General features: G+C 38.6%; 1 protein-coding gene and 1 pseudogene across 3 annotated transcripts in view; one reads left to right on the forward strand and one right to left on the reverse strand.

Annotated features, from left to right (window-relative positions):
* CTNND2 (catenin delta 2) overlaps positions 1-16585 on the forward strand; it is a 981613-nt gene that overhangs the window by 248882 nt on the left and 716146 nt on the right. The window lies entirely within an intron of this gene.
* Positions 8834-10164, reverse strand: LOC103258428 (annotated as a pseudogene). Its single transcript, XR_002481861.1, has one exon. The product of XR_002481861.1 is annotated as a keratin, type I cytoskeletal 18 pseudogene (transcript).

A 16585-nucleotide genomic window follows, 5' to 3' on the forward strand; every position in this document is an offset into this window, starting at 1 on the left:
CACTGCCTCTGAGAAACTGGTTCTATCCTTGACTAGTGATTAGAGAGTAAATTAAAGTGAACTGCTAGAAAAATATGACAAAGCTAAGCAATGGTAAAATGGCTGCTCATTGGCTATATTGACTCCATGTTCCTCCTTTCAACAATATTCTCCTGGGTGATAATTTTCAGAAGATGATTTTAAACCACTTTAAAGATAATTATGAACATCTATAAGACAAAAATCATAAAGTTAGTAAGAAACAACTCAGGGTTTTATATCATTAAAAATTCAAAGCATAAAGTTTATAAGTATTTGAATTTTTGCACAATTGTCTTATTAAAATGATTTTTAAAAATATTTTGATTGATATGCCAATTGAAATAAAGTCATTTTAGTGTACTTGTGAAAAATATATTAATCTGAAAAAACTGCTGTTTGTATTGTCCAGTGTTTAAAGTAATTGTCATTGTTTGACTAGTTGTCAGAATCACTAGCATTATTTAAATTATTGTCAAATTTCATGAAAGCTGAGACACCGTTAAGTTACAACACCCTATTATTTATGTAACTGCTAAGAGAGAAAGAAGGAAGAATGAAAGGAAGGAAAGGAAAAAGGAAGGAGGGAAGGAAGGAAAGAAGAAAGGAAGGAAAGATGGGAGGAAGGGGATGGAAAGACAGAGAGGGAGAGAAAGCAGAAAGGAAGGAAGGAAAAGGAGAGAGAGAAAGCCAAATTCAAATAAATTAGGATGCAAAGTAGGACACATGCGTTTTTGTTACTTTATACCTATTGGGAAAGTCTTTTTGACTCATTTAGATACAGATTTTAGCCATTTTTTATTATTATTACTATTATTATTATTATACATTCTTAAACAATGAAAATACAAGTTCAAAAATTGGTTGGTTTCAAAAGTATTTCACAGTTTTTCTCTTCCAATTCACCTTTGATGTCTTAGTTTTCCACACATTGTCATCCTTGGTGACATCAGAAGTGGCAAGGGTGCAGGACGTTTTAAAGAAGTGTTTCACAGTCGCCTCTGTGCCTGACTTTTGGGCTGCTGAGACACATTCTGCAAGTTTTGTTTCCTTGATCTCACCAGAATATGTCACTGGAAGCTTTTCAGACAGCAGCCAGAACCGATATTCCTTCCTCAAACCCTTCAAGAGTTTGTTGAGTGAAACACAGAGGGCCAAGTTCCCACCTGTACAGAGCTTGAAATCTCTGCCATGGCCACAATCTGGCTGAAAGTGATTGTGAGAAGGCATTGCCTGTAAAATGCACTCAGATTTCAGAGATGTTCAAATGTGGAAAAGTGTGCATCTCAGAATTGTTGGAATGCACTGTTTTATCATTGACTTCGTCTTGTCACTGATTTTGAGCTTGTATAATTAAATTTGGAGTTGTTAATTGTATGTTTTATGAGGCTCCGCTGTAAAGTCCACCTGTGATAGATAGGACAGAGGGTTTGTCTTTCCCATCTGTGAGTTTCCTCTGTTCATGGGTCAGGAGGAACAAACGTTACCTCTTGAGATGGAGAGCTGGTGGGTTCACTGGTGGTAACAGCACAGCACATGTTTGGAATAACCTCTGTGGTGACAGGAGGAGAGAATCTGGGAAACAGAATCTTCAACAAATACCCTGAGGGCAATGATGAGGTTACACAGGGGCTGTAGTCCACATGAGTATGTAATTTTTCTTTCGCAGTGTTTAGCAGAGTGTATAGAGGCAGAGATGGTATAGGACTGGGTTGGGCAAAGGTAAAGATTTAATAGCGTGAGCTCAGATTGCTCTTATTTTCTTGAGTGTTTTCTATGACCACTGCAAAAGGTAATACTGTAAACAGTTAAAGAGCAGGGACATAAAACCACTCATTGATTATATTTCTGGGGAGCATACATATGAATTAAAACAGCCTAAAGTTTTCAAAGGTCCGGATTCACTTTGCTTGATGTATATGTTTTCTTTGACTGTAATTTATAGTCTCATTACAATTTAGGTGTTCTCACTTCATGTAACGCTGTCTGAGTTCTAAAGCCATAAACGGATTTGGAGTGGAATTATTCAGAGTTACTGTAAATCGAAAATGAATTTATTTTGTAACTAAGTCAAAGAATAATCTGCGGCAGTACAGCCTTGATGACTCTGTTGTAAAAATAAGTCAAAGATCATTGACTCAACACCTCCTATATTAGAAGCCAAATGAGTATGTGTCATCATTGAAAGAAAAAAAAAGCAGCTTGGGAAACCGATCCATGTTAATGGCCATTTCAATTACCAAAACCACAAGTGTGTATGATGGTTACTTCCTGGGTAACCATCATGAAATGTGGAAAAGCTACTTAGGGCTGCTTCTAGTGCATTTGAATTGATCTTATTTGAATCCTAAGTCCTGAACGAAATAAATCAATCAATATGAGCAAAGTTTTTGCCATTTGGGTTGGGATTTATTTCCGGTAAAGACACACATGGCCTTGAGCTGAGTTGAGCTGCATTTCTTCATTAAAGTTTACCTTTTTAATATATGGTATTATGAAATGATTTTAAATAAACTTTAAAAAATGGATTATGGCAAGAATAAGAGGAATATGTTTCTCCTCAATCCTGTTCTTTTATGTACAAGTGCCAAGTGTATGTCCGTATTGTGGAAAGCAGGGTTCTACTGAATGATACATGGCTGTCTTCGCAATGAAGTGTATAGCTCTGTGTTGCAGTATCAGGGAGACTTTTGCACCTTGAATAATGAAAGATCCAGAAAATGATAGTAACTGCCTGAATAGAAGTACTTCACTGCTCAGTGCATCCTTAGCAGGCTAGATAGTAGCCACCTTAAAAAAAAAAAAGTAAAATCTCACATGTGAAAAACTAGAGACATTTAACCTGCAGTAAAAGATAACTATGTTTAGTATAAAATTTATGTCAAGTTGTTCATGGAAGCCAGGCTCAGGGGCTCATACTTGTAATCCCAGCACTTTGGGAGGCGGAGGTGAGAGGGTTGCCTGAGTTCAGGGGTTCAAAAACAGCCTGTGCAACTTGGCAAGACCTTGTGTCTACAATAAATCAAAATATTAGCTGAGTGTGGTGTGCACTTGTGGTTCCAGCTATTTGAAAGTTTGAGTCCAAAGAATCACCTAAGCCCAGTAGGCCACAATAGCCATGAGTGTGCCACTGCACTCCATCCAGCCTGGGCAACAGAGTGAGACTCCTATAAAAAAAAATTTTTTTCAGGAAGTGCTAATTAACCAAAGCATTTTTTTAAATATATAGTTTATTTTAATTTATTTATTTTTTTTTTGAGTTGGAGTCTCACTCTGTCGCCCAGGCTGGAGGGCAGTGGCATGCTCACAGCCACCACAGTCTTAACCTGCTGGGCTCAGGAGATCCTTCCACCTCAGCCTTCCAAGTAGCTGGAACTATGGGCGCACACCACACTATACCCAGCTTTTTAAAAAAATTTGTTGTGGAGATGAGGTCTCACCAAGTTGGCTAGGCTGGTCTCAAACCCCTGGACTCAGGCAGTCTTCTCGCCTCCACCTCCCAAAGTGCTGGGATTACATGCTTGAGCCACCATGCCCAGCCTCTAAAGCATTTTTTAAAAAAACAATACAAAATGATAAATTTTGCGTATTTAGAGCCAAATTTTAGATTTATTGTGATGACCTCCCTAAATAACCCAGGATAACCAACTGGTAATTAGAATAATAACCTTTCAACAGCATAGCAAGATTACAAAAATTAATGCCCATTCACATTTGACAGAATTCAACATTCTTTCATGATAAAAACTTTCCACCAATTAGGTAGAGAAAGACATAACTAAACATAATAAAGGCCATACATGACAAGCCTAGAGCTAACATCATAGTGAACAATGAAATGCTAAAAAAACTTTTTCTCTCATATCAGCAACAAGGATGCCCACTCGCACCAATTCTATTCAGCATAGTACCGGAAGTCCTAGCCAGAGCAATCAGTCAAGAGAAAGAAATAAAAGGCATCCAAATTAGAATGGAAGAGGTAAAATTGTCTCTATTTGCAGATGGCATGATCTTGTATATAGAAAACCCTAAAAACTCAGCCAAAAGCTATTAGAACAAATAAAACAATTCAGTAAAGTTGTGGGCTACAAAGTCAACATATAAAAATGTATCTGGTGGTAGGTAAATGGATAAAGAAAATATGGCATACACACTCTACATACATACACCCAATGGAATATGATACAGCCTTAATAAAAAGAAGAGACGCTTGGTAGCAGCAACAACATACCTGAACCTGGAAGACATTAGGCCAAGTCAAGTAAGCCAGTCACAGAAAGACAAATACTGCATGATTGCTTTTATGTGTGTAATCTAAAGAAATCTGACTCTTAGAAATGGAGTAGAGAGGTGTTGCCAGTTGCTTGGGAGGTGGAGAAAATGGGAAGATCTGGGTCAAAAGATACAAACCTTCTGTATATAAGATTAATACATTCTGGAAATCAAATGTACAATAGGGTGACTTAGGTTAATCATAACATATTGTATTCTTGAAAATTTGCTCAGAGAGTAGATGTTAAGTCTTCTCACCACACACACACACATTCTTGCATGAGGTAAAGGATATGTTAATTAGCTTGATGGTGATAGTCACAATGTGTATCTATGTTCAAATTACAAAAAACCACAGTAGCACATACAAATCTGTGCCACACCTTACAAAATAAAAAATTAAAATAGGAAAATAAACCTTTCCCATAGACTAGCAGTAACAAGATAAAAATATAACAGGAATAGTCATCATTCCCAAGTATCAGTAAATTATGAATAGCTAGGTATTTATAAATGATTTGAAAGTTAATCTGAAAACTTAGTGACTAAAGTCTTGGGTTCTGGAGTTGAAAGAGTGTAATAAAAACACTAGTTTTGCCACTCTTTGGATGTGTGATATTAAGTGATTTCATTTAAAGGGACATCTCTATGCCTTGGTTTCCTATCTGGGAAATGAAAATAATGATGATAATAATAATAATACCAATACCATATGGTTATGATGAGAATTAGAATAGTTAATTATTGTAAAGCATTCAAAAATACCTAAAAATAGCAAGAACTCTGTAAATATTATTTATATTAACAATATAAAACTTAAATGAACATAAACAATTGGGTGAATAATAATTATAATATTGAACAAAAAGACTAGTGGTCAACACTGTCAGTTCTGCCCAAATAAATCTATGTGTTTAACACAAATCTAATCCCAATCTCAGCAAGAGTTTTTTTTTCCCCTTTAAGGAAAGTGATATGCTGTAGTCATATAGGGTATACATTTTAGACCCAGACAACCTGGAGTTAATGTTTGCAACCTTCATTCTAAATTCATAAAGCAGATATAATAAGCATACCTCATATTATTAAGTTTGATTCCCATGTAAATAAAGCTTTTAACACAGTGTCTGACCCATAGAAAACAATTCATAAGACAACAATTCACTGTTTTTATTGATATTTTGGAGACAAAGACTTTTACTAAAGGAATAATTATGCAACAACAACAAAGTGATTTTTTTCAATAAAGGAGGTGCATTAATAATTAAGTTTATTCTCCTAGACATGAAAATATGTTACCCATCTATAGCAATTAGTGTACCACAAGTTCAACAATAAAAAGGTAAACAGAACTGAAGATAAAATAAAATCAGGTGACTAATATTATACAGTAACACATAAAAATCTCTTCTATATCAATGCTACTTTAAACATTTTACTTATCAATTAGCTACAGGGAGGTTAAGTGATCTAGTGTCAGTGTAGAATTGGACTCTAGAGTCTGTACTCTGTACCAGGGGTGCTAGAAGATTTTGCTGGTTATTGAGCTGAAATTTTAGATCATTGGAGACCAGTTGAAGAGTTCAATAAATAGTGCTAGGATAACTAACTAATTGGAAAAAACTTCACTTTATAGCAAAACAGGTATCAGATAGATGAATGATACCAGCATGTAAAAAAATTGTAAATACATTTAGGGAAAAATGATTGTGAGGAAGACATTCCAAGCATAACAGAGTACAAAGCTGAATCCAACTGGATCTGTAGATTCCTCTTCCCTGAAAAATGGACAAGTCAGTGGCTTTCTTCACATCTGTTAGAGTTAATAAGCATGAAGATGGGGGCTTTTGAAGAAGATGTCTGCACAACCATCCCTTGAAAGTGACAGCTGAGACATGGAGATTGACAAGGTGAATTAAAACAGCCTGGTTTGGGTGACCTACATATGGAGAGAGAACTCAGGCAGAATTAAATTCTTTTGAGTTCAGTTCATCTTAGTGACATGAGCACCTACTGGGTGCACTGTTTAAAGTTGAGAATACAAATAGTTAAACATCAGTGTTCTCTCTGTCCTCATGAAGCCAGTTGACAGATGACTGGGAGAGATGAAAAATTGTCTAAGAAATTATAATGCAGTGTGCTAAGTGGTATGCTAGAAGGATAAGAAGAGTATACATCCAGATTTAGCACATGTAGAAGGCTTCCCAGAGAATGCTATATCTCGGCTAAAATTCAAAAGTTAAGTAAGATTTAGTCAACCAAACCTCCTCTCTTCCTGTGTTCATTTGTGAACAAGATTATATATTGTATCCAGGTGGTGAGGAGAGAAACCTGGACTTCTAAAGAATTAGACAAATACACAATGAGATGTATCTGCCTGTAGTCAGGAGCAAGATCATGCCTGGATGTCTAGGACTGAGGTATCATAAAGAAAGCAGTTAGCAATGAAAAGCACGTCAGCAGGTGAGACATGTCAAGGGTTGACGTGTAGAGTTAGCATAGGTTCTAATGCGGCAAGCTGGGTCACTCACAGTTATGGGATAGATGGAGAAACCCCCAAAAAAATAACAAGAAAGGGGAACATCGTATTTGTGAACACTGAGAGAGTGAGTTGTCATAGAAACCAGATGATTTTAATGATGCAAGAGAGGTGAAGTGCGATCTCACGGACACACGGATTGGTGGTGGTGCAGGCACTATCAGCAAAGTAGTTTGCCTGAAAGTCACCTTCCGTGACTCCAGTGATTGGTGGAGGTGAGGGGAACAGGGAAGTAGGGGATCCGAATACTGTGGGGAACATCGAAGGAGAACCAGCAGATGCAGGATTCCATGCAGCCTGGGTTCTCCTGAACAGCAGTCTGTTCAGTTGTGCTATTTTTCTAGCAGAAGTCATTTTGTTGGAACTCAGACATGGAGAAAGCAGACAGCTTAATTGATCCAAGGTTGGATTTTTTTTTTTTTTTTTGGCCAGGCTAGTCATGTAAGGAAAATTGACAAAGGAGTTGGGGGTGTTTGAAGAAAGCTGGCTGAGTTTTTAAAATATACCCTGAAGTCTAACTGAGAAATGGAGGGAATGAAGAGCAATTGAGTTTGCTCAGGGAGCAGAAAGGGTGTTGGGGATGGGGGCTACACATGATATGCTCAAAGAACTGGAAGAGGAGAAGAATGGAATAGAATAGAAGACAGCAGTGTAGGTCAGCTGGGCACAGTGACTCATACCTGTAATCCCAGCATTCTGGGAGGCTAAGATGGCAGAATTGCTTGAGGCCAGGAGTTTGAGACCAGGCTGGGCAACATAGTGAGACTTTGCCTTAAAACAAAACAAAACAAAACAAAACAACAAATCAGAAGAATCAGCCAGGTGTAGTGACACTTACCTGGAGTCCCAGATATTCAAGTGGCCAAGGTGGGAGGATTTCAGGAGTTCGAGGATGCAGTGAGCTATGATTGTGCCACTGTACTACAGCCTGGACAACACAGCAAGACCCTGTGTCAAAAAAGCAAAGTAGGAGTCAATATTAGGAGGATCCCCATGAGAATTTGCAGCTGTCTGGATGTCCTAGAAACACTGCATGTGCATAGTGTCTAATGCATAGTGTGTAAAGGTGCCCAAAGTGTCTGCAGCTTTGTGAACATTGGGGGGCCAGCGTGTACCTTTGTATCAGAGGCCTTTGACTGCTATAGAAGTTCAGGCAACTTGAGGAAATTCACCATGTGCAGACATCCTCCAGGAGGCTGGGTCAGAAGGCTTGTCCCTCTGCCATGCCCAGGAAGAATGGAGTCTTGGGTAGCAAGAGGAAGAAAAGCTTCTCCTACCTTAGCAAATAGGAACAAAAAGAACATTTGAACAAAACGTATTTTAAAATATCAAGTAAACAGAATTGGGCTTTAAAAAGTAGGAAGCCCAGGACTTTTTCAGGCATCATTGGTAAAAGATTTATTGAAGATAATTTGAAAGTACTGTATGTTTCAACACTTTTTAAAAAAATAAAGATGCGAGGCATAATTCAGGGTTAGGTATACAAATGGTGATTAGGCAGGGTATCCTTGATGAGGAATGCCACTCCCTCCCATAAGTTTCCCTCAACTGCCAATTCCTACCCCCCCCCGCCGCCTCCCCTGGCAGTTTCCCACGACTGCCAATCCCTTTCTTAGAATATTATGATAATTTTTCAAGGTCCACTTATGAGTGACAACATATGGTACTCTGTGCTTTGTTTCTGTGATATATCACTGAGTATGATAGACTCTAAATCCAGCCAGATTGCTGTGAAGTTCATATATTTGTCCTTCTTTATGGCTGCACAATCTTCCATTGTGTATATGTACCACATTTTTTTTTTATTCAGTCTATGGGGCTACTGATAAGCTAACTTTTAAGCTTATCAGTAGCCCCATAGATGGAAATTTATTCCAGGGAAGTATTCAGGCAAGAGTACCATGGTGTATACTTGCAAGTGTGTGTCTCAGGGTCTGGTACTGTGAAATGGCATAAAGGCTCAGGCTCTGGCAACAGACCGTCCTGAATTTTTTTTTTTTTAACCTCTGAACTTTTTATTGACTTCCTGCTTCCCCGAAGGATGCCCTGTTCCTGCTGCCTCAACGCCTCAGAACTTTGGTGTCATTGGTCTCAGACACCAATTTGCCGTCCACTATCTTGCGGGTGGTCTTTTGGATGGTCTGGATAGAGCTGCTGCTGTCCAGGCTATCACTGAGACTGAAGTCCTCTCCATCTTCTAGTAGGCGGCGGTAGGTGGCTATCTCAGCCTCCAGCTTGACCTTGATGTTCAGTAGGGACTCGTACTCCTGGGCTTGGCGCTGGCCCTCTGTCAGGGTCTGTGCCAGCTCAGACTCCAGGTGCAGCAGGGTGCCATTGAGGTGCTCCATCTGCATGGCGTAGCGGGTCTCCACTTCTCTCAGGCTGTTCTCCAAGCTGGCCTTCAGGTTTCTCATGGAGTCCAGATCAATCTCCAAGGACTGCAATGTACGTTTCAACTCTGTGAGCGTCATCTCGGCAGCTCCAATCTCAGCGGACTGCGTGGTGACCACTGTGGTGCTCTCCTCAATCTGCTGGGACCAGTACTTGTCCAGCTCCTCTCGGTTCTTCTGAGCCAGCTCATCATACTGGGCCCGGATGTCTGCCATGATCTTGCTGAGGTCCTGAGATTTGGGGGCATCTACCTCCACGGTCAACCCAGAGCTGGCAATCTGGGCTTGTAGGCCTTTTACTTCCTCCTCATGATTCTTCATGAAGAGCAGCTCTTCCTTGAGGGCCTCGATCTCTGTCTCCAGCTGCAGCCGGGTGACATTGGTGTCATTGATGACCTTGCAGAGCCCATGGATGTCGCTCTCCACGGACTGGCGGATGGCCAGCTCTGTCTCACACTTGACTCTAAAGTCATCAGCAGCAAGACGGGCGTTTTCTATCTGCAGAACGATGCAGGCATTATCCACAGAAGTTGCAAAGATCTGAGCCCTCAGGTCCTCGATGGTCTTGAACTAATGTCCCCAGTCTCTGACCTGGGGTCCCTTATTCTCCAGGTGCTCCCGGATTTTGCCCTCCAGCCTCCAGTTCTCGGTCTCCAGGCTCCTCACCCTCTCCAGGTAGGAGGCCAGGCGGTCGTTCAGCTCTTGCATGGTCTCCTTCTCACTCTGGATGCCCCCCAGACTCCCGGCCATCCCCGTGGCCAGGCCCCCGGACCCCCAGCCACCCCGGAAACTGGTGGAGCGGGACACAGAGATCCGGGAACCCGATACGCCGGCGCCTGCATAGAAGCTGGCCACGCTGCTGGTGGACCGCAGGCTGGGTGGTGGGATGGAGCCCAGGGACTGATAGTTGGAGGAGTAGGTGGTGGAGCGAGTGGTGAAGCTCATGGTGGCAACGGAGGAGAACCAGACGGTGGAACTCACGTTCAGCCCTGTCCTGAATTTGAATCCCAACTTTGCTTTCTACCTTCTGGATGACCTTGGGCAAGTGCTCCATCTCTCCAAGCCTAATTTTCACTATCTAAAATGGGCAATACTAGCAATGGCTACTCGGAAATTTGTGAGGGAAATTGGGATGATATACACGAGACCCTGAATACAGCTAGAATATAACATGGTAAATGCTCAGTACTGTGGCCACATTAAAGAAAAAAAAAGGAAGTCAAGAAGGAGGGAAATGGACTGATGGATGGAGATAAAGAAAAAAGAGAGAAGACAAGACAAAGAAAAGAATACAATAAAAAAAGAAAATAAAAAGTGAAACAAAAGATTATTCACAGAAGACCACTGAGATAAATGTGTCCATAAAATGGAAAAGTATGTAACCATTAGTATCATATTATGTTTTACACATGTTAACATGAACAGTTGTGGAAAGTAGGTTTCAATTTAAAAAAACAAAACTAGATAAATAATATGATACCCTTTCTGTTTAAGAGTTGAACATCATTAACTTTTGTAAAATAATAACTATAGATAAAATTTTCTACTGTATTTTTTAGGTATTGTGACTGTTCTTTTTCCTGTAAATTGTTTGTTTTCCAAAGCATTGTACAGTAAAGAGGTGTACTTAGATATATCAGTAAATACAAAAAAATTATTTCCCTTTTCTTAAAATGGAAACAATTACAAGTGTACAAATAATAAAGACATCTGAAAGTGCTACTAACCCCTTCTTAATTATTGCACTAAAGAAGTGTCCCAATTTATAGAAAGGCTATGATTTCTTAGATATTTAAATATATGGTTAAGGAATTATTAACGTATGATTTGGTATAAAATAGCTATAAATATAATTTTAATGTCACTTCTTTTAAATAGTGTTATGAAGATCCGAATTTCTGAGATATAATTTTGTGTTATGAGGGGAGACCCAAAAAAACCTCAGAATGTATTTATTTAAACATGTTTAAACTTCAATCAGCTTTAAAGTACTTTCCATTTGATGCAATACACCTATTGAGATGCTTTTCCGCTGTTCAAAACAGTTTTTGAACTAGTCAATTTTGATGTCTTTTAGTGCTTCTGCCATTTTTTGTCTCACCTCTTCCACAGTGACAAAACATCTCTCTCTTTTTTTAATCTGGGAAAACAAAAAACAGTCACTTGGGGTGAGATCGGGTGAGTAGAGGGGGTGAGGCATGGGGGTCATGCCAATTTTGGGCAAACTCTGCTGAACACTCAGCACAGTGTGGACAGGTTGTCTGTGTAAATCATTATTCTGAAATGGAGAAACATGTTGAAAGAATCCCCCCCTCCCAAAAAAAAAAAAAAAATCAGTGAAGCTGAATGCAGCCTCTCACAAAAATGCTAGCTGGTACACTGATGCTGATGGCTTCCCAGAACACTTTCCTAGTGGGGGAAGCTGTACTACAAGGGGCCCACCCTCCAAAAAATAATTTTCTTTTTTGATGGGGGGAGTCCTCATATGCAACTGTTTCATACTCCAATGGGTCATTTGTGGAGGAAATCATTATAGCTTGAAGTTTGTAATTGCATATTAAAAAATTGGCAGGTGAGATGGCTCATACCTGTAATGCTAGCACTTTGGGAGGCCAAGGTGAAAGGATCATTTGAGCCCAAGAGTTCGAGACCAGCCCAGGCAACATAGTGAAACCTCATCTCTACAAAAATTAGCCAGGCACAGTTGTGTGCAACTGTAGTCCCAGCTACTCAGGAGGCTGAGGTCGAAGGAGCACCTGAGCCGAGGAGGTTAAGAGTGTGGTGAACTGGAATAGCACCACTGCATTCTAGGCTGGGCAACAGAGTGAGGCCCTGTTAATAATAATAAAAATAATAATAAGAAGAAGAATATTGCTACTTGGTGTTTTAAGAACACAACTACTAGGTTTCTGCCATCAAACCAAATCACTTCTCTCATATGTCTAATTGATTTAAAAAAATCCATTTAGATGAATTTATTTTTACATTTATCCTCAGTTTGATTTACATGTGACAGGTATCAATTGTTCAATTTTGTGCCTGAAAGGCCCAATACAAATCATATGATGGACAAACATGACTGATTTCCTCAGTTATATTTTTATAAAACTAGAAATATTCAAAAAGATACATTGCTAAGTATCATTCACAGGATACAACTATTATGGTAGTTGGACATAACAGTTACTTTTGTTTGCCTAAAACATGTTCTAGATTTTTAAGGCAAAAGAGAAAGTTAATTTATTGCGAAACATCTTACATAAAGTGCTCTCTTGGTATCTGTGTCCTGTATCTGGCATGACATGTTCCTATCAGCCTTTCAAATACTATTATCTAGGGCTTTTTCGCTTTATCTCATTGATCCATTTATTGATCCAACTATTAATGAAACTTTCCCATTGTGGAGAAGAACAGCCAAAAGTAATAAAGTTGGCCTCTAGACCAAGTGATTTTATTGTACTTTGTGCACTGAATATTTAAGAAATAAAGTCAGGGGTTTGCTTCTGATCATTGATCTGCCTTATGTATTTGACAACTGGGGTGGGTCACTGTAGCATTCTCTCCTCTATTCAAAAAGTTATTTTCAGTAATAATTATAAAGACAAATGAGTAATAGTAATGACCAGGAGGAAAAGTTGAAAATTAAATTTTTTTTGACTTTACTTTTACTTTGTATAAATATATACATACATATATGAGTATATACATATATACAAAGTAAAAGGCAACATAGTGAAACCTATATTCAGGGCAGTAAAAAATATGTTTTAAAAAATTTAAAAATAGCCAGATGTGGTGGCATGTGCCTGTAGTCCCAGCTACTCAGGAGGCTGATGTAGGAGGATCACTTGAGCACAGGAGAATGGAGACTAGGGTGAGCCATTGCACTCCAGTCTGGGCAACAGAGTGAGACCCTGACTCAGAAAAGACAGAGAGATTGAGAGATTGTGGTGGGGAGGGGGGAGAGAGAGAGAGAATTGAAAAAGAAACATTTTTTGCTAATTTTACCTGTCAAGCTTATACAATGTAATATTCACTGAGAAAAACAAACAATTACCCTAAACCCTAATGGGAGAAAGCTGTGATTATGTTATGCACCATAAAGAAAGGACTATTGGGGATGGAATGGAGTCAATGAAGAACTTTATCAATTTTAAACATATAAATTGTTTAATATTACCTGAATGAATCCTTTTAATACCCTTATGAGTGAGTCAAAAAAAGATTGCCTTTTACTCTTGTTCTGAGAAGGAAATAGATGTTAAAAGAGATTAAATGTCTTTTCCAGTGTGAAATGGATAGTCTTAGTAAAACTGAGATTAGAGTAGGGTTTATCATGTTCCTGGACCAGTGATGTTTCCAACATATTCATTTAACCTTTCATTGCACATGTTAGAACAAAATTGCTGGGAGAGTTAAAATGTATATATCTGATGTTTCTATATAAATAAACAAAATTAATAACTGCTAAATAGACAAAGTTATTTAATAATATACATGAAATCATTAAAAAGTGAGAATGGCTCACCTTTTCCAATATCCTGTACTCAAAGTGGCCTTGCATACATGCATGACTACCTTTAGAGAAACCTTCCCACCACCTTGAAACACCATGCTTCTGATAAACACTTGATTTTTTTTTTTTTTTTTGCTTAATAAATGATACAGTCAGTAAAAGTCAAGTACTTTAAGGTATGTCCTTGTGGCTCTGGCATTTATCAGTCCCCTTGATCAACAGAGTTCATCGGGCTCATTATTTCTCCAGAAGCTGTGTCCAAGAGAATGACTTTGGTTGACTGAAATGACTGTTTTTCACCCAAGGATGTTTGAGTAACTAGGCATCCTTAAAAATGAGAATCTTAACTACTATAGTAGTAATTGCTAACAGAATGATGCCAAGATCCTGTGGTCTCTTTTGTGGCATGACACATGACTCATGCCACATTCCATGCAAGTGCTTGATGAGGAAGGTGCTTCACGTGCTTCAGGGTCAGGGTGTGGAATGTCTGCGGTTTGATCTGAGATATGTGTGATGCCAGTTCTGTTGTCTTAATCATTCATTAATCACACCTACAAAGGTATGCTTTTTACTACTTTTTTTTTTTCTAGATTGTGTAACACTGATATGGATGACCACATGTCAACATTATGTGCCAGGGAGTTGAACCCAGTCTGCAGCAACCCTGGGAAATTAATTGCTCAGGAAATGTTCACAGTTTTGCAAAGCTGTCCACACCAAGGCAATTCAATTCATTCAGTGAACCTTAAATAACCCATAATGCAATTAGTGATGAAAAGAGACAGTCAGTGACTCCATGTAATTTATGTGCATAATAAAGTCACTGTTGACATTGAATTACTTTATGTTTGTTTCTTTCTGTTATGCAGTTGTTCCCAAGAGTTTCTTGTTAAATGTTTTTTTCTATTACATACTGAAGAAAATTGTTTATTACTAAAGTAGTCAAATAATGTGAGGAAGGGATGTATCTTTTTAATATGATTTCTGAATGAAGAGAATTCATCTTGAGTCCTGAGCTTAGTTCTTTCAACATGCAATAGTACCCAAGATATTTTTCTCACTTGAGTTTTTTTTTTTATGTAAAATATTTCCCTCCACAGGTTTCTACTTGGGCATGGTTAACACTTGATAAAGGTTTTCTCTTGTTGAGAGTCTGTGGGATTCCAGCCAGACTCTCATTGTTAAGACAGGCCTGGGTTTTGTCTTTTGTTGAAGCAACATGCATCGTAGGTAATAACTAATTCATGACTGTTGAGAGAGATCTCAGCTTTATTCAGTTTCTTTTTAGTTTCCATGCTGAGAAGAGGAAATGTATTCTATGCAACTTCAGACTTATTAAATACTCTGAGAAAAAAATAGATTCCAGAGTTAAATAATTTTGGGAAATGATACATATGATGTCCCCTTTTTTTGAGATTTTTAAGGCACATATGATATCACTTTTTTTGGAGATTCTTAGAGATTTCTATACGTTTGTTTGCCCTACATAGAATTTTTCATATTTAATGAGGAATGGATTTTTTTTTGTAATTACACTGATATCCAGTGGAACAGTGGTAATATTATATAGGAGACAAGATGCTATAAAAGTGAGTTTAGTGAGTTTATTACTTAAGTTGAAGGTGTTCTTTGGGGCTATAATACAGACACTGTTTTTGTACATTTAGGAATTGCCTAAGTGTTGTGTAATCAGTGCTTCTCAGGCTGAACAATCCATAAGAAATCCCTAAGGGATCTTGCTGAAAATAGATTGACTCAGTAGGTCTATGGTGGGCCTCAAGTTTCTAGCCAGCTGTGAGAAGAGACCAAAGCTGCCAGTGTGAAGACAGCACTTTAAGTAGCAAGGGTTCTCAATTATGGTGTTATTGACATTTTGGATGGGCAAAATTTTTGTGGTGCACAGTGTCCTGTGCACTGCAGTCTGCTTATATCCTTGCTGGCTTCTACCCATCAGATGACTATATGTCTGAAGCACATTTCTCACCCAAGTTATAACAACCCAAAATGCCTCCAGATATTGCCAAATGTCCTGTGGGGGGGATGGAGGGGTGTAAAAATCACTCTCTTTTGAGAACCACTGCTTTAGGTGGTCTGCATTGCAATGTCCTATATCTTTGATATCCTCAGTATTTTTTTTCCCTCAGCTGTGATGGAAACCATTGGCCAAAACCAGAAGTCTATTTAAATTGTCATAGATCATGGAAATTTTTTTTCTTTAAAGAAATAAAAAACGAACCTTGTTCCAAAATAGGAACCACTGGCAGGAGAATAGTGGGTGGGAGTCCGTGGTGCTACAGAGTTATAGGGATAGTTGGTGTGCACTTATGTTGACTTTTGTGCGGGAAACATATTGATAGCCTAAGGGGAATTTCTAAAGCTGGAAAGAAATGGATTTCAGAGAAGTTAAGGGCTTTTGCAGAGGTAACAAAGCAAATTAGGCATCTGGTCTATAGTTGGGGTACCAATTATTACTTAGACTAATGCTAGTGCTTCTTGCCAATTTTCAAATATAGAAATGAAGGTAGAATTATGGCACAAATAAATATTGGCAAACATAAGATACAAAAATAAGTGTTACTAGCTTTCTGGGAGTTGAATACTCTAGTCAGAAAGCTATGGGCAGAATGTTTGGGGATGGATAAAGTCAGGTGGCAAATACATTATCAATCCGTGGAGAAGAGGTAAGCTAGAGTCAGATGTGGACACCGGCCATTAAGCTCCCAAAGGGTCAGCTAGTAGCAAGGGAACACTGTCCCCTCACCTGGCACAACTAATCTAAAGTTCGGGTTTAATAAATTTGAAACAAATTAATTTGACTTAAAAAAGAGGATATTATCTTTTCGCATT

The sequence above is a fragment of the Carlito syrichta genome, unplaced genomic scaffold (genome assembly GCF_000164805.1).
Source record: "Carlito syrichta isolate Samal-C Ts95f unplaced genomic scaffold, Tarsius_syrichta-2.0.1 Scaffold302126, whole genome shotgun sequence".
Taxonomy (NCBI): Eukaryota; Metazoa; Chordata; class Mammalia; order Primates; family Tarsiidae; genus Carlito; species Carlito syrichta.